Below are 24,649 nucleotides of genomic sequence, written 5' to 3'. Positions count from 1 at the left end.
TTCCCTATGGGTGAAACAGGCAGAGTGCACACATTTTGTAACCCTGATTTGCAAAAAAAAAAAAAAGAAAGAAAGAAAGACACACAAACAGAAGAGAACACATAGTCCTTCCCAACACAGAACACCACATTTTGCCAAACACACAGTCCAAAAATGGCCAAAAACGAATAACTGACCCAGAATCCACTGCCAGTCATAGTGCCTGCATTGCAGTAACATTGACACAACTTGCTCTTTCACACAATTATGACTCCTTACTTCAGCATTACAACAGCTATCATAGCAGTACTCTTAGCAGCCAGCAAACATAGCCATAAGCTCAACTAGAACATCTTCAGCCATATTTTGACTGAGTATACTTTGCAATGCAGATTACACATTACAAAGCAGACCAGAGCAGTGAGTGAAGCACATGTTAGGCCAGACGTGGCACTTATCTCACAGCAATCTTCAAGAAAATATTATAGAAAGAGATAGAGCTGAGCTGCCATTGTCCATGTCTTACCATGACACCATCTCACAAACTGACCAAGCCACAATTCAAGGCAGGCAGACAGGCAACCCAGTTCTGCCTTTGTCAATCTGAGATCCAGCAAAACCAGATAGTTAACAGCCAGCATATTATACTTAGCGCTGAGAAAAACCACAAAATCAAAGGCTCCTGCCTTCCATCTTGCCTGCCAAAGAGAGACAGGAGGACAAAGCAGTCATGGCCTGATGGACCAATGGTCTGACAAGAAAAAAAGCTTTTGGACTCTTACCATAAGAAGCCATCTTTCTTCTCCAGTGTAAGCATACATGCCTTCCTTCCTGTGTCTGGATAACATACCATGGCCTCAGATTGGTGCTGGGCCCCAGCTGATAGCCTGACACATGGGTCAGGGCACCAGTCCATATCTCATCATCAGCCATGGTGGTGGTATGCATATGTGTGCTAACAGCAGCACTAACAGACTGTGACACATCTGAGTTCAGGGTTGCCCGGGGTGGGCTGAGCTGCCAGTGGTGTTGCAGTGGATGGGGGTGACCATGAGTCACTCGCCCTCCACAGCCAGCTCAGTATAGCACAGCAGGGGGAGGCTGGCATTCAGGGAGACCAGCTGCACCACCATTTTAGCATCCAGGCATAAGTGATGGGGTGTTACCACATCCCCAGCTATGCATAACACCCTCTCACTCTGGATGCTGCTTGGCAGGCACGAGAAGAACGGTCTGACAATCATCTTCCATTCCAGACAGACTTAGCAACACATTGCCCCAAAGTGGATTGGCTACACTTCCCAGCCTACCAGAGGCTCCTGCAGGTACTGCTCAGCACTGCTGCAGGGCTTGGTGGGCTCCTCCCACCCTCCTAGCAAAGTGAGAAGGAACCGCTGTATTTCACAGGGTGGAACATGGAAGCAGAACCACCAGCTCACTTGGCTCTGCCAGGGACACCACACTGCTGGACTGGGAAGTGACTGTGATAGTACTGCTGCTAGGGTGGACTGGGCATTAGCAGTTAGTGCTCTAACACCCTCCTCCTGGTTGCGGACTCTTACCTTGAGAAGTCTTCTTTCTAAACAATTCAAGCAGGCATCAGCAGCCAGTTAAGCCACTGGGGCATAGCTGGTACAATTAAAAAAAAATTGGAGAAGGGATCAACATAGCACCCCAGTTATTAAAGCCACTGGGGGCTGTCTACAAGCAAGAATAATAAATCCAGATAAAATAAAAATCCAAGCAGTACCCAGTTAAACCCACTGGTGCTTCTGGTACATTTTTTTTAAAAAGAGCGACGGGGGTGGGGGCAAAGCAGTTATTGGCACTGCAAATTTAAAGGGGGGGGAGAGATAGACAGATGAGCCCTGCAGGCGCACACTGTCTCTCTCTCCACTCGTTGGGGGCCAGGCAGACAGGTCCCGACCACCACCACCACTCTGCTCTCAGTGCTGCTGCAGTTTCTCTCTGATGGTCCTTCTCTCCTGAGGCACAAAAAGCAATAGGTCTCTCAGCCCTCAAGCAGCCCCTTATATACATTTTGAAACACCCTTCTTTGGCCTCCCACTCCCCGCTTCCTCCTCCCTGCCCATGTTGACACAGTTTCCCATGCCAACACTTGATTTGAATGACAACAAGCCAACCAAGAAGCAAGGAGATTTGAAGCCAATCAGAAGCCAGTGCCAGAAAAGCAATCACTAACTGAAAAACATGGAGACAAAATGGTGTCCATGGCACAAATCATGCAAATCGATTCTTGTCAAATCAGGCCTGATTTGATTCGACCTTGAATCAGGCCCTCCATTTTAAGGACAATTTGACTCAAGGTTGAATCCATTAATAACCCCCAATTGGGCATGAATTGTACATCTCTATTAGTGGCTCCTATAGACAGGACAGAGGGGCAGTAAACAATCTGCAGATGCCACTTGTTCCCACTCTCCTTTCTCCTGTCCAGTCACACCTGCCATGATTTTAACCCTTGGCACGCGAACTGGTTATTCACGCACTTCCCAAACTGGAATGGAGAGGTCAAGCCCTGAACAGTCAGATTCTAGTTTGTAACCGTTCTATAATATTCATTAATTGCATGTGTGTACAGAGTGGGGGCAAGAGGGGCAGTTGCCCCTCCTCCTGGATTGAGCCAGTTCCCATTGAATTCAATAAGGCCTACCCCCAGGAAGGGGGTTATTGGATTGCTGGCTTTCTCCCACCCTCCGGGAAAAATCCTGCTGACACCCATGATTATCTGTTTCATACAGCTGGGATCTTTTAATTTAATACTGAACATTTTTACAGCCTTCCATCGCCTTTTGAAATAGAGCAGACCTATAATATTTATTTGTTGTTTTTATTGTCTTCTTGTAAACTGCCCAGAGACTTGTTTTTTGGGTGATATAAAAATGTGTTCACATACATACATACATACATACATACATGCATACATACATACAATCCTTTTTAGAAAAGGATTGGGAGAACATGATTTGGCTAAAGTTGGGAAGAGTCAGGGGTGGATTTCATTAGTACCCCTCATATCTCTTCCCCCATGTGTTTTTTCTCACCCCCTGTGTTTCCCCCCTCACATCTATGTTTTGTAAATTGTCAGCAAGTGCATACCCATATTCGATCCCTGCTCACTCAGTAAAGGGGCTCCTTTTAAAGTAGTGGCTCTCATATTTAGCAGGGGAAGAGCTCAGTTCAGCATAGCATTTTTCCAATAGCTGTTGCTGCTGGTGTGGTGTGTTTGTGCATAAAAGGTGAACCCTTTTAGGACAAGAAATGGTTTTTTCAAACTTTTGTTGAAAACTAGTATATAAATACTTTTAAAGTTTTAACATTATACACAAAATAGGTTCTTAAAACATTAGGCAGCATGAATTGATTTAACATTCATGGGGGCATGGGAGTGTCCTTTAGTAGGAAAAATATCCTGTCTTTATGAGCCTCAAAACCCTATTGCTTATAAATAGGAAAAGGTTATTTTTTGAAACCTGGCATGCATGACCTATCTGATAAGGTTTACAAATGTGCCTAATTTCAAAGCAATCTGGCAAAAGTTGCTACAGCAAGTTAAAAAGTGATGAAACCTGACACATTGACCCATTTCCTTGCCCAAATTTTATCCAGGCATATCATATAATTCTTTCAGTTTGGTGAAACTGACTGATGTATTCTGTTGGGTGTGTATCGGAAAGAGGATTTCTATTGGTTTGGTGAAATTTTGAGTAGCGATTCAAAAGTTATTATGATTTTCATGTCCCATTAAAGCCTATGGTTAGCAAGTGTTGGCAAAGTTATACAGAGTGTGGCTGGTTTGACAATGAAGCCAGAATGCTAACACATTTGCCAGTACTCTGACATTGGCAGGGGGAGAGAGACAGCTAGTGGATTCTATTGCAAGTGCTATGCCTGTTCTGTCTGTTATATAATTTGAACTTTTGGGGGAGCGGGGACAGGAATGGACAGCTAGAGAAAGCTAAGTGGGTAGTTAGTAGTACTGTATATACTTACTGTATATGCTTACTACACACAAGTAGTTAGCAAGTGAAGATATAATTACAGGATATATTAGTTCAAGTCCCTCCTTTTTTATACAGCAAGAGCTTACTTCTAAGTAAGTCTGCACACAGGATTGCAGCACGCCTTTTCTTCCCCGCAACCTTCTCTTGCCTGTCAGTCAGGGAGCAACTCCCCCCACCCTCAAAATTACCTCACGATTCAGAGTGTCCTGCTATCCATCCCCCACTATGAAAACTGCTCTTGCCTTCTACAATATGAAAAAGTCCCATAGACTTCAGCTGAGTGGGCCACTTTCATTAGATCTATTTTTATAAAGAATGCTAAGCTAAATAGGCGAGTGAACTTTAGCCTATTTACTACCTATTCACAACTTATCCCACAATTCTCAGCACACTAACAATTTCCTCCTATTTCCTATAAACTTGGGGGGGGTCTTTATTTTTACAGTGGAAAAGCTCCATGGGTCAGTGATTTCACTATTTTTCACATGAGGGCCACTTTGGCAAAATAAATCTCACATGTGAGAGCCATTTCCACACAGTGCTGTGCTTTTCCCAGCACAAACTAGGGAGAACTTTAAGAGTAAGAAAGCTCAGTCAAGCCTCTGCACCATCTTAACATAGGAACATAGGAAACTGCCATATACTGAGTCAGACCATTGGTCTATCTAGCTCAGTATTGTCTTCACAGACTGGCAGTGGATTCTCCAAGGTTGCAGGCAGGAATCTCTCTCAGCCCTATCTTGGAGAAGCCAGGGAGGGAACTTGAAACCTTCTGCTCTCCCCAGAGCGGCTTCCTCCCCTGAGGGGAATATCTTGCAGTGCTCACACATCAAGTCTCCCATTCAGATGCAACCAGGGCAGACCCTGCTTAGCTATGGGGACAAGTCATGCTTGCTACCACAAGACCAGCTCTCCTCTCCTCTCCATCTTGATAGGTGTGGAGACACTGATGGGAAGGACTACGTTTTGCAGCATTCTATTTATATCTTTAAAGATACTGTTTTACATCCTATAGCATATCACAATGAATAATGCAGAATATATTATAACTTTAATAAAAATATAATGCAATTATATTTGCATTGAAATATTAATGCAATGAACTGTCTCTTTAGAATCAGAAAAGTGGGGGGGAGACATTGGGAAGGGTATTGAATTGCCAGTCCTGTAATGACAGATTTCCTTTTCATAAACTATTCAGTCAATGGTCAGAAAATATGTTGGTTTAAGACCAGAGATAAGAATATCTCATTCTGGATCAGGTTCAAAAAGGGGGTAATGGAACTTAAGGCTGATGCTTTAACAGATGTGTTGTGATCCGTAATGATGTTGTGCAATGTCACAAATGGTGTAGGTACAATTACAATAAACTTATTTCAACAATACTGAATGTGATCGCTTATATCACACTAAAATTCTATGCATGCTTACTCTACAAGGAATGTCACCATGTTCAATGATGCTTACTTCCAGGTAAGAGTGAATAGAATTGTAGCCTAAACACCTGAAAAGTAGGCAACATTCATCACATGCTGACTGCTATGAGCAATTTTCTCACCCCCATCTTAAAATAAATTCTATAATCTCTAAGCCACACCCAAGTCTATGTTTTAATTATAACTGTGGTTGAGAAACCACATGGCACAGAGTATTATTTCCATGACATCCCTGCTTCTGGAGGACTCCTTCCCAGGCTGGCCAAAGCACTTGCATTTGCTCCCCATAAGTGCCAGTGTCAAACTGGCTTTGTAAAGGACTTTTGCCCAAGAGAAGGAGCAATGGCAGTTAAAGGTATAACTGGGAGAAGGAGAGAGAGAGAGAAGAGAAAGAGATTGAAGGGCTGTACCTCCCAGAGACAGAAAGAGCCGGCTTCCATGTTGATTATGAGCAGTGCTGTGGGTACCACAACTTCAAAGGTGCTACTGTGCAGACTCTTTTATGTTCTTAGTAAGAAAGATGCAAAAAAAACCCACACTTGCCTTTAAAATTGCTACTCTGAGGAACAAACTATTATAAAATATCCATTTTTCTGGGTCCTGCGCATGCATGCGTGCACACACACAGAGCACTTCCCTGGCATGCAGCTGAGCAGCTGAAACTGCTTAAAGGGACCACAAAAGCAATTAAATAGGACTTCCTCGGGCCGAAAATATGTTGCCAACACTGTAAACCCCCATTCAATAGTAATGTTTAAACTGCTGTCTCCAAACCATTTTTCCATGGAACTGCACCAAATTTGCAGGAGTTGTACCGCTTGTTACCTAGTTGATGTGTGCTAATGGGTAGGCAAATCAGACCAGTGGTTTCTATTTTAAAAGCAATAGAATGTTCAGGGCTTATAATGGTGAAACATTGAAACGACTCTCCATCTTAACTATAATGGCACAATTGTGCCAGTATTCTCATTCTCATTCTCTCTCTCTCTCTGAAAGAGAGAAAGACTGTTGGAAGGGAAACACATTCATAAGTTCTAGTAGGTTGCGTCATGTATGTGATGCATATGAGGGGGGGGAATCATTTATATGGAATGGTCATATGACATATTATGGAAAATACATGATAGCAGTCTTGATTTTAATTTTAACAATGGTCATCACTGGAAAACTATGATATATGAGGCTGTTCCACAACTGGGTGGTCAGGGTGGCAGGCAGATATGGCAGCGGGGGTGGGGGGGGAGGTTTCTTAGGGTTAGGCTGGTCACCCACCGCCCCCAGATTAGGCCGGTCACCTTCCCCTTGATTAGTGCTGTTCCTGTTGCTAGGAGAGCAGATTGCACTCCCAGATGATCCACACTGCGTGTCGCAGTTCCAGATATCCCACAATGCACTGGACAACTTGTGCAATGCATTGGGGGATTCCTCCAGGAGATGGGCACTCTAGATGCGAGATTAACCACTTCCTGTCTGTGTTTATGAAGCATGGTTTGGGGCAAAGAATTTAAGATGAAGGAACGATGCTGGCCTCTGTGTTGGGAAATGGTGCTGTGGAGGAATTTAAACTCTCTCATATGGGCTTTTGAATTGTTCTTCTGCTTATTAAACTACAATCTCCTTTCATTGTTTTATATAAAATATATAATGGCTGAACAAATAACCTTATATAGTGTCCAGTTTATAGCTTAACTAGATGGAGGATTCACTCTAATTACACTAATTAATATTGCCAAGATTAAGCATTCTAGTTCTGAAGGTTAATATTTCCAGGGTTAGACTACTAATTCTGCAATTAAGGGTCAAGCCAGTATTCCTAATCCACAAGGGAAACAAAGGCTACATTCATGTAATATAAAAGCATTGGCCCACATTCCTAGTTACTTTGGCCTTTGACACCCCCCCAATCTTTTATTGTCTCTTCCCTCTGCATAACACCGCCTTTCCCCTGATGGTGATTCTATGTCGAAGGGTCCTAAGGCAGTCTCAAGATCCATAAGGAGCAGAGACAGGCACTACTGATGCTCAGCAATATGGTTTATTGGGATGTTACACAGTTCTTGGCAGTGGTTGTCATCACTGAACCCTAGCTCTCCATTTCCCTGTAGAATGCTCAGAGCCCAAGCATAAGGAAGGGAAGGGCACAACTTAGTGGGGGTTCAGTGTTCCAGGGGTCCCCAGCTCAGATTGTAACCCTACTGCCAGGCTTAACTGTAGGATATACTTGAAGATACTTATGGAAAATTTTGTACCATAAGTATGGTACATGGGGTCTCCACTTAAGATTTGCTGGAACTAATCAGAAGGAGAACAAGCCAAATTCTGGACAGTGAGTTGCTGGCATGGCCAAGGCCCTTTGAAGAACAGAGTGTGTCCTTGTGCATTTAGTTCTAGGACTTGTAATTTGAGAGACAGGGGGATCTAGTGGTGGCTGGTGGTTCCTGGGACTGGGGAGGGGGATGCTAGGCAGGGAAGGTAATGGGTTGAGGTAGTGTGGTAGTGAAAGGTGGAGCCAATTGTGGGCAGCTGCAGAAGTGGAGCCAGGACTAGGTGGATGTCTTAGCAATAACTGGGAAAGTGTATATTTGTTGCTAATGAGTGGGATCAAAATACAAACACACAAATCTCAATTGTTCATCAGCAGGGATATTGGGAAATATGGAAAACATCAGTTCCTTTATATTGATCAACAGGACAACAGTAGTGTGTAGATTTGTATCTAACATAGCAGGAACACACACACACACACACACACACACACACACACACACAGAACTGTACAAGCCACAAGTAAAGCACAGACCAGCTACAAAAGGCTGCATCTGTGAAGAGTAAATGCACTCTGAAATCACCAAGGCAGCTTTGTCTGCCTGATTATTTCAAAAAATGAATACTACTACTACTAATAATAATAATAATAGTAATAATAATAATAATAATAATAATAATAAATAACAAGAAATAACTCTAAGTCAGAGTGGTACAGCGGTTAGTGTGCTGGACTAGACTAGGGAAATCCAAGTTCAAATCCACATTCAGCCATGAAACTCACTGGGTGACTCCCTTTTCAGACAAACAGCATAAGTGTGAACTCCAGGCTTGAAGGGGTGAGCAACAGCAGCAGGGTAGGAGTTCCTCCCTGCTTTTCAAGTTGTAAGTGTGAGCACCAGAGCACTCCAAAACATCTGAACAGTAATAGGTTTTGGAAACCTAGGGACACACATTTTGACTCTAGTTCCTTTCTAGCTCCTTTAATGTAATTTTGACTATAACCCTCATGGTAATAGTGTTGCCCAAAAAACCTATCTTGGGGCTGAAAACAGCACCCCTCTATATGGTTGGGAACTGTTGGACCACAGCTTCCATTTTGAAATACCTGAGCTCACGGGATCATGAATCCTACATAAGCCCACATTTGGTAAACCATGCAATTTGGTCACTTAGCACAAACAAAGCACGGGGCAATGCTGCGTTAAGTCACTATAACAAAGGACTGAAGGGAATCATCCCCCAAACCTCTCTTTGTCTGACTTTCAAATAGAAGGGAAAGCTGGCAAAGTAGACCTCAGGTTAAAGACATATTCTCAGCGGGAATAGCTAACTCCCTCCTGCAGAGGTAACTCTCCTTTGCAGTAACTCAGATAAGCGTGGCGCATCTCCACCCCACTGTCACTACCTAATGATCTGTTGACGACTAAGGAGCAAAATCATTAGATTTAAGAAAAACTTATCTCTTCACCTGGGAGCTTTCCAGACTAGACCCTACAAAGCGGTCAGGACGTATCTCGGAAGTGGGCTTCCACACTTCCTGCATCGTGACACCGCAGTCCCTACGCGGACAGCAGGGTGCTGTTCACATTTCCAATGTCTTGTTTTGAATTTAATTGTGATAGGACATCACATATCTGGCATGAAAAAGTTGCTGTTTTTGGGTTGTTAGTTGCTGCGAGACTGCTCCCCCTACTGTTCACGTTTTGAATGCAACTTACCTGAAAGGAGGCATTTTGCTGCTGCTGAGCTGCTAGTCTGGAAAGCGCCCAGGAGAGACATAAAGTTCTCAGATAAGCTTTTAAGGCCACCCATTCAGACCTCCACATATACTTCACCCAAGCCCTTTCCAGCTTTTTGTTGGGGGGAAAAAGTGGGTCTACACCCAAGTTGAGCAACTCCTGCAATGATGAACTTAATTGTTCTGCCTGAGTCTCGGCACCGCAGGGAGCATGATTTATGCATTTCCCCCAGTCATTTTTTGGAGTACAAGTACTCCTGGCCCAGCTGCATGGCCTCAGAATCAGAATTGGAGTCGGAACCAGAATCGGGGTCTGTATGGAAGTCTGCCTGGATTTACACCAATTTGGTTCTTAAGGGTGGTAGCTTTACACCACTCACCTCTTCCTTTCCTTCCCAATTTTCTGCTGCCTTTCCCCTGCGAGGAGACCTGCTCATGCATTCCCCTCTACAAGTGCACCAAATGCACCACCAGATAAGGATAGGTGAAACTAACCTACAGCCTCGCTGAATATCCTCTCCCCCTTTCTCTCTTCCCTTTTTCAGTCCTTTCTATAGTGAGCCTGACTGATCTACAATTTGGACCTAAGCTAAAATTCTTCTTCGTGATATTTTTTTAAGACTGTTAGTTAAGATTTTATTTCTTTGCCTAACCAATCTTGTTCACTTCCTGAACCTCATTTTTATCCCTTAATAAACCAGCTGCATTGCATCTATATTTCCTCCTCATTTCCGGACCAAAGCTTTGCTCAAGATTATTACTGTGATAGACTGCTTCCCCATAGCCAAGCTGGTTCCCCATGGTAACCCAAAAGCATAGTTGGCGTGTCCAGCAAGGGCATAGCTAGGGGAGAGGGGGCCTGTGTTCGCACCTCTCCCTAGCAGTCCCCTGGAGTGAGGGAGATAATGAAGAAAATAGGGAGGACTGGAGCTGGGGGCCCCTAAGAAACTGGCCCCCCCGGGTTCTTTGAACCAATCCTCTCAATTATAGCTAAATCCCTGGTGTCCGGCCAAGTACTCTGGAGCAGATATATTCGCATATGTTGGACTACAACTCCCATCATCCCTGGGAACTGGTCATTGTGGTGTGTGGGATGATAGGAATTATAGTCCATCAACAGCTAGAGGACTGAAGTTGTACAGTCCTGATGTAGAGCAATAACTTCTGGCTATTTTATGTAGGAATTGATTCTCATTATTTTTGCGTGCGCAAGCTTCACTGTTTAGTCATATCTCTTTTTCTTCCTGATGTTTCCTCACAAGATAGTTCTGAGGGACAGACTAGAATTTAAACACACACACACCCGCACACAACCAAACCTGTTGTGCTAAGAACCCTGAGAGCTGCATTAATAAAACACAGCAAAAATTTACCATGTGAGAAGTTTTCTTCTTCTTCTTCTTCATGCCTGTCCTCGCACCATTAAGTAAGGCAGATGACACCCTTTAATCATGGTCAGCGAAAGTTCATCAATTGGGGTGGTGCTTTGTGAGTCTAAGGGAGATGTGTGATTTGGTGTGTGTGTATGTATGTACACTGTTTTGTCTGTTAAGGCTCACAGTAAAATTAGCATAGGCATAATTTGTTTGCTTCTCTTATTATTTTATTGTTGCTATGGTTATATTTTGAATTTGCATCCTCCATCTTACCTTGTTCTAACCTGCCTGCCTGTCTAGACAGCCTGCTCTTGAGGAGAGTAATTATGCATACAGTGTTATTCAGTGTGCTGCCTCTGTTTCCAACTTCTCTTTTTAGGCTTCAGCAAACATCAAGAGTACATTATTCTAGCTTATAATCAAGAGCTCCCAAATACTGTTTAGCCCATTACAAATCAAATAATGTGCTACAAAGCCTTTGAGAAGCAGTCAACTGTTGCAGTCAACTGTTTCACTGATAGTTGTAATTGCTTGTTCCTACATGATGTGCTTCAGTGACAAAGCAGGGAGCCAGGGTTAGGGGTGGGCAGGAAGAAGTTGCTTGACTTCTGACAGAAGTTTCAGAATGCTGACTGAGTTTTTGTTGATTTTCATGGGCTCAGCAGGTTGTTTCAGATATTCTCTGGCAAAGGCTTAGCACTGAAGTGGGATATTCATGCATTTAAATAAGTGGATTCTGAGAAACTCTTTTTCTCCACTTGCTATGAGGATGCCACTTCTCCCCCACTATGCCTATAGTGGTTCCTTCTCATATCAACACCAACCTTTATTCCTCACTGATCTGATCCAACCAGAGCCCTAATGCTTCAATTTGTGGATGCTGTACTCTGGTATAGCATCTACTACTATGACGACAACAACAACAACGAATATGTATATACCGCTCTTTAACCAACGTTCTCAAAGCAGCTTACATATAAAAATAAATAATACATAATTAATTAAGATGGTCCCCTGTCCCCAAAGGGCTCACAATCTATAAAGAAATATAAGGCAGATACCAGCAACAGCCACTGGGATGCTGTGCTGGGGTTGGATAGGGCCAGTTGCTCACCCTGCTAAATTTAAGAGAATCGCCACTTTAAAAAGTGTCTCTTTTCTCAGTTAGCACCCCCAAGAGCATCCCTGTAAGTCCTGTTCCCACACTTTATCTGAGGACAGCGTTTGTCTGAGGAGATGAACAGGAAGCACTGCTAGGTCTTGAGTGCACTACAATTACAAGCAATGAAATTATCCAAGGAGAACTTAAGGAAATAGCTGAGAAAGTATAAGTTCCAGCATCTGAGCACAGAAGAACTGAAGAAAGTAAATGAGTCATACTCAAATACTACATACTCTCCCTAAATACCTATACTTTCAAGGATGGATTGCAGAAAGACCTTTTGAATGTTAGTGTTCCAGTTAACTAGACCCATTTCAAACTGGCTTTCAGGCGGGCTATGGGGTGGAAACTGCTTTGGTTAGCCTGATGGATGATCTCCAACTGGGAACTGACAGAGGGAGTGTGATTCTGGTCATTTTGGATCTCTTGGTGGCTTTCAAGACATAGAAACATAGGAAGCTGCCATATACTGAGTCAGACCATTGGTCTATCTAGCTCACTATTGTCTTCACAGACTGGCAGTTGCTTCTCCAAAGTTTCAGGCAGGAATCTCTTGCAGGTCTATCTTGGAGAAGCCAGGGAGGGAACTTGGAACCTTCTGCTCTTCCCAGAGCAGCTCCATCCCCTGAGGGGAATATCTTACAGTGCTCACACTTCTAGTCTCCCTTTCATATGCAACCAGGGCATACCCTGCTTAGCTAGGGGGACAAGTCATGCTTGCTACCACAAAACTATTGACCATAGTATACTTCTGGAACATCTGAGGGGAGTGGGGGTGGGAGGCACTGCTTTGCAGTGGTCCTGCTCCTACCTCACAGGCAGATTCCAGATGGTGTCTCTTGCAGACTGTTATTCTTCAAAATCTGAACTTCAGTATGGTGTCCCTCAGGGCCCCATATTGTCTCCAGTGTTGTTTAATGTCTACATGAAACCACTGGGAGAGATCATCAGGAAATTTGGTGCAGGGTGTTATCAGTATGCTAATGACACCCAAATCTTTTTCTCCATGTCAACATCAACAGGAGAAGGCATAACCTCCCTAAATGCCTGCCTGGAGGCAGTGATGAGCTGGATGAGGGATAACAAACTGAGGCTGAATCCAGATAAGAAGGCACTACTTATTGTGCAGGGTCGGAACTCAGGAGAGGATTTTGATCTGCCAGTTCTGGATGGGGTCACGTTCCTCCAGAAGGAACAAGTATGCAGTCTGGGGGTGCTTCTGGATCCAAACCTCCCCCTGGTGTCCCAGCTTGAGGCAGTGGCCAGAGGTACTTTTTATCTGTGTTGGTTGATGCACCAGCTGCGTCCATTTCTTGAGATGAACGACCTCAAAATGGTGGTACATATGCTGGTAACCTCTAGGCTGGATTACTGCAATGTGCTCTATGTGGGGCTGCCTTTGTACATAGTCCGGAAACTACAGTTGGTCCAGAATGAGGCAGCCAGGTTGGTCTCTGGGACATCTAGGAGGGACTATATTTCTCTTGTGCTGAAAGAACTACACTGGCTGCTGATAGGTTTCTGGGCAAAATACAAGGTGCTGGTTATTACCTATAAAGCTCTAAACAGCTTAGGCTCTGGGTATTTAAGAGAACATCTTCTTTGCTATGAGCCCCACCAGCTGTTAAGATCATCTGGAGAGGTTCATCTGAGGTTGCCGCCAACTCGTTTGGTGGCTACTCAGGAGCAGGCCTTCTCCGTTGCTGCCCCTGGACTTTGGAATGTGCTCCCTGTTGAAATATGAGCCTCCCCATCTCTGGCAACTTTTAAAAAGGCACTGAAGACACATTTATTCACCCAGGCTTTTAATTAGATTTATAGTTTTAATATTTTTAATATTGGGCTTTAAATGTTTTAATGTTTTAAATGATTTTAATTGTAAACTGCCCAGAGACGCAACTATTGGGCAGTATAGAAATATTTTAGATCTATCTATCTATCTATCTATCTATCTATCTATCTATCTATCTATCTATCTATCTATCAGCATAATTCTTATTTGTTTATCATATTTTTATACCACCTGATATATATATCTTTTATAACATTCCAATTTGTTTATGGCTTTTAGATTATCATACTTCTACACTTCCAGTTTTGCTTCTTGAAGCCCATTGCAGCCACGGGGAATTTTGTAGGAAAACACATAGTAGATGCAGGTCGAAGAATAAACTTGCTATATCTACAAAATTGGAGCTATCCACAGTCAGAGTACAGTCACCCAGTCAAGGTACTTGGATACAGCATGGGGCAGGGCTTACAGGCATGCTCTGTTAAACACGATACCAGGGTATAGAATCCATAAACTGAAGCAGGTCTGATTAGGGCTCTTATCTCCTCCCTTACACAATATCTCACTCTCTGAGGAATGTTCTAGACAGCAATATATTCCAACCACAGCGCAAATCACAACTGGAAATAAACAGAGAAATCCACTCAATGTCCTGTCTCTGGCTTCATATGAAGTCTTTTATCAGATACATGTATACTCAGTGGTTCTGAAGGATGATTGCATGTGTATAAATCACACTTGGTTTTTAAAATACATGAAAAAGGTGCCTGATCTTTTTCTGGGTGGTTTTGCTATAGAAACATAGTGATGCATGTGCATGCACACAAGCATGGACATGCACACTCATATAATATAAGATACTGTATTTTGTATGTACATCAGTCTAAAATGAGGAATCTTATTCTTTTCTCATGATATTCCTTGAACTGCTCCCCTTCTCTATACGTCAGACTTGTCTCCTTTTTCAAGTTCCTTCTTAAGGTTTACGTAAGTATTTATTTAGAAGACCAAATACCCCTCCCATCAATTTAAAGAACTTCCAGGGCTGTGTAGAATAAAACAAACATGAAAAACAATTTAAAACAAATACAAAACAGCATTAAAACAACTAAAGCAAACATGAATTTGCCTTTGCTACGCAGGGTCCACCCTGGTTGTATCTGAATGTGAGACTCCACATGTGAACCCTGGAAGATATTCCCCTTAGGGATGGGGCCACTCTGGGAAGAGCATCTGTATGCTTGCATGCAGAAGGTTCCAGTTCCCTCTTTGGCATCTCCAAGATAGGGCTGAGATAGATTCCTGCCTGCAGCCTTGGAGAAGCCGCTGCCAGTCTGTGAAGACAATACTGAGCTAGATGAACCAATAGCCTGACTTGGTATAAGACAGCTTCTTATGTTCATAATGGTAAAATGGGAAAGCAGCAACAAAATACCATAAAGAGTGGCACACTAAAAGACCTGGATAAATGGGTCTCACCAGAAATTCATATGATTTGGCATCAGATGATTTTCTGTCTCGTTCCAGAGACAAGGCAGCACAGCCAAAAAGGTGCTTTCCCACATGCCAGTTGCCTGATTTCTGATCATGGAGGCACCACACAAAGGGTCTCAGCAGGCAAGTTTAACAATCAGGCAGTTTCATGGGGAACAAGCAGTCATTTTGATGCATTTTGATGCAGTGTAACTTCCCTCAGTTACACTCACCTTGCCTCCCTTTCATTTGTTACCATCTGACTCTCCCACCCTCATTGCCAGAACCCATTTATTAGTTCAGTCCCTGAATCCCCTTCCATGTCCAATTGCTATATTTTCTATCTATTGAAGACTCTTAGTCCTGTGGATCTATCTGGAATCATGTTCCTTCTCTCCCATCACTACCTCACAAAGTGACATCAGGAGTAGATCGGTGCAACAGAATGATCGTGAATGTCTTTAGGATATTATCTAGAGCCCAGAGAACAACTGTGCCATGACTGTGGTCAACAAAAATAGTCTGGAAAAGTCCTAGGACCAGACAGCTATCATCTGCAGATCAAATCTTAGCTGTGATATCTCCAATCTTGTACTTTGTGTGATGCTTCTACTAGCAAAATATGGAGCACTTATCTGTTTCCAATGGTACAGTATAGTAAAGGTTTCCTTTTTAGAAAATGGAGGATAATGGCCTCTGGCTCTTACTTTGGATGTGGATTTAGCAGTATCTTTTTGGGGTTTCAGAAATCCTTAAAATTGTAGTAAATGGAGATGACCATTTGGGGGTTGTCATCCCTGTGCACAAATTTCTTAAAAGAGTGATATACAGGGATTTAAAAAGCAAATATTGTTGATTCTGCCTATTTTTCGCCTACTTCCAAAAATTTACCATTAAAAGGGGGGAAGCTAAAATAAAGACTGCTTTAGTATGTTCTGAGCACATGATCTAATCTGATTTTCTGGCATAATGTGAATAAAAATATCTTAAAAGAGGAATTCAGATGCTGATATTCAAACCTATCCAAGCAAATGGTCACTTGCATTCACAATGGGCTTGAAGCCCATGCAGCAAGTGCACTGAAAGGTTTTATACAAACAAGTGTTGGAGGGGAAACACTGAATGTAGTGTAGCTACTGATGTATGGTAGGGAATGCTTGAGACTCAGAATAGTTTTAAGGCAGGTCCACCCATTGGGCTGATTTCAGTGGCTGATATCCAGGCTAGTACTGAGCTAATCACAACAAGAGAAGTTGCATGCACTTAATTCTGTGGATGCTTTCCAAGCTCCTCAGTGAGTGAGGAGGAGAATGCAGAGAATGTGCAGAGAACAATGTTTTGTCCCCACCCCACTGAGTGCAAATTCCTTCCCATGTTCCAGTCTCTTTCCTTCCCCACCCAATTACTCACTTGCTCTCTTTCCTGCTGTTATGCCCTGCTTTTCCTCAGGGAGCAGGGAAAGTAGCAGGAAGAGTCAGTCCACACTTCTTTTGGCTCCATTCCCTGCTCCCTTCAGGGAACAGAAGAGGCAGAGCAGGGAAGAGGAGACAGGGTACATGTCTCCAAGGACTTTTACACCCAGCAGGCTTTACCACGAGTTTACTGGGAGGCTTTACAGTGAACTTGAAGTGCTCCCCAAAAACCGAAACAAATAGTGGGTTTTTTTTTACCCCGGATATAAATCAGGCTACACTCCAATACGCTGTGAAAAACCCAAATGGTCTGTGTGAACTGCTCCCAGATAACTCATAGGGATTTGGGGGTTAATCTGGCTGATATTTGAACATACCCCTCCATTCCATAGGAGATGTGAGTTAAAGGGCTTTAAAAGCCACGTTATTTATAAAGCCCCATGTAAAAGACTTCCTGGGTGTTTTACTGATGCCACAACTATAATGTAGGGCAAGCAAAGCCTATTGAAGTGGCAGATTGGGGTACTGGCATCAGCGTGCCTCTCCACATCCATCTCTGCCTCTTTATGTTTATTTGTTGCATTATACCTTGCTCAAGGCACCCAGGGTGGTGCACAATATTAAAAATAAACATGTTACAGAAGATTTTAAAAGCCATATTGCCTCAGGCTTTTGATGGTCTTCTCAGGAGCTGAGGACAACAGCGCTCTGGACTGGGTGCTTCCTTCCTTGCCTCCCCCTCAGGGCACACAGGTCTTTCCTAGGAAGATGGGGGAGAGGCTGCCCCAAAAGTCTTCACAGGTCTGTGCTGATCTCTACAGGAGCTGAGGACAAGAGCTTTCGTGCTTGAGTGGGAGCTCATTAGAATGTCAGCCGTAATAGAAGAAGGGGACGGCAATGTCTGTTGGTCCTAAAATGAATAGGTTGGAATGACAAGGAACCAGATTTTTAGGTTGCACATTAGGAAGGATTTCCAGAGTTTTTGGCAGTGGAACAGTCTGACATGCAAAGTGATGACTTTTGTTAATGATTTTCAGAGAGAGGCTGGATGACCACCTATCAGGGGTGCTCTATGAATTCCCTACTCTGAGCAGGGGTTGGACTACAAGACCTCCAACTTTTCTGGTTGCCATCACTAGTTCAGACCTTATGGTTTTTGCCCTCAGTGTGCATCATGTTACACTTCCTTATGTTGAATGCCATTTGCCATTTTGTTACCTATTGATCCTGTTTGGAGAGAGCTTTTTGGAGCTCTTCGCAAAAGTGATGTGTATGAGTCACGATTCGAAGGGCTGTCTGTAACGCATCCCCTGCACCTTTCTGCCACTTCCTCAGGTAACACATCCACTACACCTTCCTGCCACTCACCACCACTTCCTGAATTGGCGGCATTCCTCCCAGCTATCTTGGCTGATGATAAATTGTGAAATAATTTAGCAAGGAGTAAGTCACTGGAAGAAAAAGACACTAGGGCCTCATTCCTTCCACCTCAGGGAACATACCTTCAGCTTTCTTTCCAAAATATTTCATAAATGAATTTTATGGTGCACCAGGAATGTAATCAAGTCTGGGCAGCTAGCTGGAGCTTAGCTTGCCTGTCTGTTGGCAACCAAATTACAGCAGGAGCCATATTGCCAGGGGGCAAGGAAATGGAAGATCCAGAAAAGGCAGTGGATCCAGCTTGCCATGGTGACTAAGGCGGGTGGTCTGTCTTGGCAGGAACCTCACTTCCTGCTTTCTCTACAATCTCTCACAAAGCTCTGCAGAGTCAGACTCCTTGATGTGCTTCTTGGCCATGCCCATAGAGGCTGAGAAGGTTTATGGAACATAAAACTTGTGATGTGTTGACTTTGGCAGTCAGATGATATCTCCTACAAGGGCTGGTGGTGCTTCCACTTGATATGCTACAATATTTCCCACTCTCTGGCATCAATATATTCATCATTTCAGGATAAATGGGCTTGAGTTCAGCCATAAATGTGCAAAATAGCATGTGGTAAGTCGAACCTTTTTTATTATTTTAAATCAAAGTATTTACCTGGAAAGGCTTAGTACATATTAAGCATCTGGTCTGCAGCCAATTTCTGCTCTGTATTTATTTCTTACCCAGTCTTCCAGCTGGGTTGACGTAAGAACAAAGATGAAATAAAGTTTTCAAAGGTTATGCAGAGGATGTCTGGTTCAGCCAGGAGTTTTCTGTCCAAATATCACTTCAGTATTGAAATGATATAGTAGGTAAGCTCCTATTTTCTTTCTTCTCACTCAAGCAGACAGCAATTCTTTTTTACATTATATTTTGCAATGGGAAAGTCAACCCCAGGTGACTCTTTATTATTATTTACATTTTGTATCCTGTTCTTCTTCCAAGGAGCCCAGAGCGGTGTACTACATACTTGAGTTTCTCTTTCACAACAACCCTGTGAAGTAGGTTAGGCTGAGAGAAAAGTAACTGGCCCAGAGTCACCCAGCAAGTATCATGGCTGAATGGGGATTTGAACTCAGGTCTCCCCGATCCTAGTCCAGCACTCTAACCACTACACCACGCTGGCTTTTTGCACAGTGATCTTTTCCCATTGTGCAACTCTTCAGCACTACAACTCCTATCCTCCCCAGCCATAATTTATTCTAGCTGGAAAGGATGGGAGTTGTAGCCCAACAATAGCTAGAGAGCCACACTTGGCCTACCCCCTGCTTCACAGTCATCACTGTTATGGCCTGATATTTATTATCACAGCCTGTAGACCCGAATATCATGCTCACATGAAGTTTTGCAATCTGGTATGATACACGCACAAAATACACATACCTCAAACTAAATAGGCACACATGCATTTAGGCAGCTGTTCTTTGTGACAAAATACACAGAAATGGGTTGCCTGGTTTCTTTCACTGCCCCACTTCTGTATATTTTTGCTGTGAAATGTGTGTGGTGTGTGGATGCACACTGTTCTCAAATGACATGACGGGTGTTCATTTTGTACAAAGGAATGAGTTTGCAACTAGGACAGGAGATGGATTACTTTAAATCCTGCCAACTCAGCAGGAGGCAAGAACCCTCTATCCATTTCCTCCATGGTCCTGTCATGCACCCTCTTACCTCATATGCTGTATGGAACACCTCACCACAGAAGGTGGAGGAGGGAGGCAGACAGGGCTGGGAATCAAACAGCAGGAGGAGTTTGGGCTGCCTTGTTTCCTGCTGCATTGGGAGATTTAGAGGTATGTATTTAAAGGGATTTAAAGGTCCAGTGTCTGGACTGCAAGGTGACAAACCTACTTCATATCCAAGTATAAAATGTAAAGGAAAAGAACTGCCCTCAGATCTCACCATGCAAAATCCTCAGGGTAACATTACCACATCAAAAATTAATGTGAGAAATGCACCTTAGCTACTTGAGGTAAATACGAAAATCTCAAACTTCTTGACATGCTGTCTTATGTTGGATTATGCAATTGGCTTTAATTAAATCACTCGGTCCTCATGTGGGAATTCTTAGGAATCTTATTTCAACTTGGGTTGTTGACTTAAGCTTAGTTTAACCTATTCCCAAATATTCCTGTTCCTAACCACATTAATCTTTTTTTATTAAAGCAACTCAAACATAATCCCTAAATAAGAGATGCATATGAGGATTTGAGCTTTCTTTTACAATTCTACCCAAATTGAGATTTAATTTGCATTGGAACAGTGGATCACAAGGACAGGGCCTGTCTACAGACAGTAGAATATTTCTTTGAGCTCATGGCTTTTCCTTGATCCCATTGTCCATTTTCAGATTTCACAAGTGCCTCACTTCTGAGAGTACCATGTATCATTGCATAATTCTCTAAAGCAAAGTAGAGGACGTGAGCTTACAATTAGATAATGGGAAGCAATAACACAGGAAAATCTAGGCCAACTTTGTGTGGAGGCCCACTTACAGGTACACTTTTTCTGTCTCATCAATAGACTGAAACAAATTTTTATGTCTCAGGCTTCCCCAGTGAGTTGTAAGCAATAAATAGTTGCTGCATTAGAAGAAGTCTAGTGTGAGCACTCTCATTCTCATATAGCCAGCAAGGAAAGGTGCTGAGGAAGCAAGGAAAAGGCCAGAGCCACTGAGTCGAATACAACAATAGTTAATTTCAAATGTGGATTCTGTTTCTGCTGGAACTCATAAACCCTCTCAGCAGTTCAGAGTGTGCTAGTAAATTTTATGTTATGCCAACACTAGCAGTATTTACAAATAAGGTAGTACATACAAGTGGGGATCTGCAACCTAAAGTTGCTATCTATCTCCAGCTCCTAACAGGAAGGCTCCCGTTCCAGTCTCAAACCAGCCTTGAAGAGGAGCCTTCTGTAGACGAAACTTGCAGTTAGGGACATTTCAGGTGGGGAGAGAGGGAAAAGGACATTTTTTTCCTTCTCACATTCCTGAAACCCTTTGCTGTGCTGCGAAGTGCTAAAAAGTTTGGTTTTGAGCTAGAACCTGAACACTTTATTACAATATAGTGCGGGGGGAGTGGAAAATAATTTTTAATTCAACCATCTCCTGTTGCCCTTCATGTTTTTATGCTATTGCCCAGACACAGTCACACAGACATACAGAAGCCACCTTTCCATGAGCTAATGCTTCCTGGCAGGCAGATACATGTGAATGAGACAACTGTATGGATCTTTTCTTAGTTTTCTGTCCCTGGAGACTGTAATTGTGTGTGACAGACACACACAGGCAATGTAGTATCAGTGTTAGAAAACTGTTATTGCCCAGTCCAATACATGTTGTGCATTATTGAATTGGTGTTTATTGAAGACATACACTGCTTGTCCTAAAAAAAGTTCACATTGATTTAAGAAGAATAAAATACATGCAATTAAAACAGCAAATTAAAATATATAGTGAATCAAAACAGGTAAATGGAAGGAGCATAACAATATTCAAAATAACAATGAAACAACAGTAAGGAATCAACAGAGCCAGGAAAAGGCATGCTGAAATAAGAGTGTTTTCACTCAGTGGTAAAAGGCAGTCCGTAAGGGAGTCTGATGAATTTTCAAGAAGAGGGCATTCCACAGATTGAAAGCCACTGCTGAAAAGCCACTGTATTTAAGAGCAATCTTAAAGCATTGCTCTTAGCATCACACTGGCCACTAGAAGCATGATGAAAGGTTAATAGGTCTCTCTTGGTCAGTTAAGAGTCAGAAATATTCAGTTACTGTTGAAGGCTAGTGCCTGTTTGTGTACAATTACTCTGTCTCTCAGTATGTGATGTTTTAATTTCTTAATAAATCTTTATTTGTTTTTTTAACTCAACCTAATGTCTCCAGATAATCTCTTGGGCTAAACTTCCTTACTACCACTCTGCTGTGTGAGGTATTTAATGTTTCTCCTCACAACTTTCAACAGGGTTATGGGCCCAGAGCTCTGAGAATGGTAAATAAAGTAATCAGCCCGAATAAGAAAACAAAATTTTCTCAAAGATGGACAGTACAGAGGATTGAGAAGCTGCAAGGTCAAGATTCTGAACTGTCATCTTTCAAAATGGAGATGCTCCTAAAAAGCCACGGAATCAGCAGGGTGTTACACACAGAGCGCCTAGTCAGAGAAGGAGAAGAAAGACAAACCTGGGAGAGTGCAAATGATAATGCCACTGGGATAATTTGTTCATCGCTGAATGAATTTATATTGGTGCATTTAAGAAATAAACAGCGTGCATATGGGAGACAATCCCAGGACATATGGGAGACTCTAAAGAAGTTCTATGAAAGGAAGTCAGCTGTTTCCAAGGTGCATCAAGTTATAAAGGTATGTAATAAGAAACTAGAGGGAGTATGGGGACAATGGAACAGCGGGGGATGAACATCCCTCAACTAGCATGGTAGGGGGGAGCCACCAAGGCACCTCCATGCTCAGAGCACACACCTGCTCCCAACCATCCCTCATCCAGCTAATGAGTTCACCTGCTGGGAACGCGTGGAACATCCCTCTCCTTCCCAGCCAGTGTGTCATTGAAATGCTGGCTGGCTGGGGGCTTCTCCCCCTGCTTTATTCTTAGCAAGGCAGAGAGGGATAAAACCAAGTCAACCAGCATTTCAATGAAATGCTGAATGGGAAGGATCCATAGTGGCCACTCCTCCTGTGTCCATGACAGATGCAGGGTGTGTGGTCAGTGCCTGGATGGGGCTATTCAGCCCCATTGCAAAGTTTCCCCACCCCAGTCAGTGGTTCATTGTATCACTGACTGGGAGCTCTTCTCTCTGCGAGGCAGAGAAAGGACCTACCAGCACTGTTCTCTGTAAGGCATATGCATGTGTGCATGCCCACAGGTTTTTTAATGCCCACTCAGTTAATTTTAGATCCCACTCAAGTTGAATCAGGAAAGCCCCAGTCTGAGTGCTCATGCACACACACTGCCTTGATACTGCTGCCCATAACAAAACTCATTCCACACACAGATGAAAAAAATTAGAGAGAAAATTGACTATCAGTAAGCAATCCAATGAACTACTGAATGAGGAGGGGAAATTTTGCAATGCGGCTGAATAGTCCATCCTGGCACAGGGGGGCATGGTCTGAATAGTCCCATCCTGGCAAAGGGGGCATGGTCTTAAGGTTCCCACAGATGAGGCAATGCTTTGTCTTGTTATTGTGGCAATAAATAAAATGAGGCCCCCATTGCCTCGTCTTTGGGAACTTTAAGACCATGCCCCCTTTTTCTGATGGCATGCAAGTCTTGGGTGCCTGCACTAATGCATGTGAAGTAATCGATGAAGAAGGGAGTCACTGGCAGGACCTTCCATGGCTGCCAGTGGGCTCCTACATGCCTAAGAGGGAGATGATCTAAACAGATCATCACAACAGTTGCAAGCACAGGAAGTAATTTTGCCTGATACCGTTCATATTAGATTGTTATTGAATAGTCTTCCTGAGCATTTTGAGTCTATTGCAAATGTATTAGAATTCAAAGATGATTTCAGTTTGGAATTTGTAATAAACGGCTTGGAAGACTTTAATTTGTGCAGAGGCAATGGGCAGCAACTACAGTCGAGTGAAGAATTTTTTTTTTTTTAATTATCAAAAGAACAAAAGGTGTTTGACTGTGGGAGTCCCAGACACATGAAGGCTCAATGTCTTTCATTGAATTCTGAGAACAAAAGGAGGTGATACCATATTGCAAGAGAAGTGAGTCATCTATACAAGGAAAAATGCATGGAAACAAGAAGACAATAAGTCTGACAAATATAAAACATATGTAGCTAATACAGATAAGAATTTAAGAGCTAGTTCTACAAAATGTAATGCTGGAATTTTGTATTGATTCGGACATAACCAGATACTTGATTAAAGAAAGAGAAATATTTACTAAATTGGGACACAAATTATACACTCTTCATTATCCTAGCAGATGGGAAGCAGAAGTTTGCTGAAGGCAGAGGTTCTGCAAGGCTACACTGTGAACTGCAAAAAAGACAAGCAATGAAAGTGATTGTTGAGGATGCATTGTTTCTGCCCACACTTGAGTCCATTCTGATGTTGGTTAAATATGCTACAGAGCAAGGTTATGGAGCAAAATTCAAAGGAAAACACTGAGGCAGCTCTCACGATCAGTGAGACCTGCTTTGAAAGGGTTTGCGGGGGAAGTGGGCTAAGCCCGCTCTCCCTGCAGACAATCAGCAAGCCCTGCCTGGGTGGCCAGATCAGCCGCCCACATGACTGCCGGCTCCATTGTGGAGCCAGCGGGGGCTTGGGGGTTTGGGGGCCGCGTGGCTGCCGGGAGTTCCAGCATGTTATGCGCAAGCGTGCAGAGCATGCTGGAGAGACCCCTGAACTGGGAGGCTGCTTTTTAGCTTGCCTACGAGCCCGGTGGTTTACACAAGCAGCAAAAATCAGGCTAGGCTATGCTATCCCAATTTTTGCTGGTCGTGATAATAGCCTCATTGTTTTATCACAGATAAAGGTGAGCTCCTTATGAAAAGCACTTTGCAAGAGAGTGGCCTATTTGAAGTG

Source organism: Hemicordylus capensis, chromosome 3 (genome assembly GCF_027244095.1).
Source record: "Hemicordylus capensis ecotype Gifberg chromosome 3, rHemCap1.1.pri, whole genome shotgun sequence".
Classification (NCBI taxonomy): Eukaryota; Metazoa; Chordata; class Lepidosauria; order Squamata; family Cordylidae; genus Hemicordylus; species Hemicordylus capensis.
Note: the sequence above shows the minus strand (reverse complement) of the source record.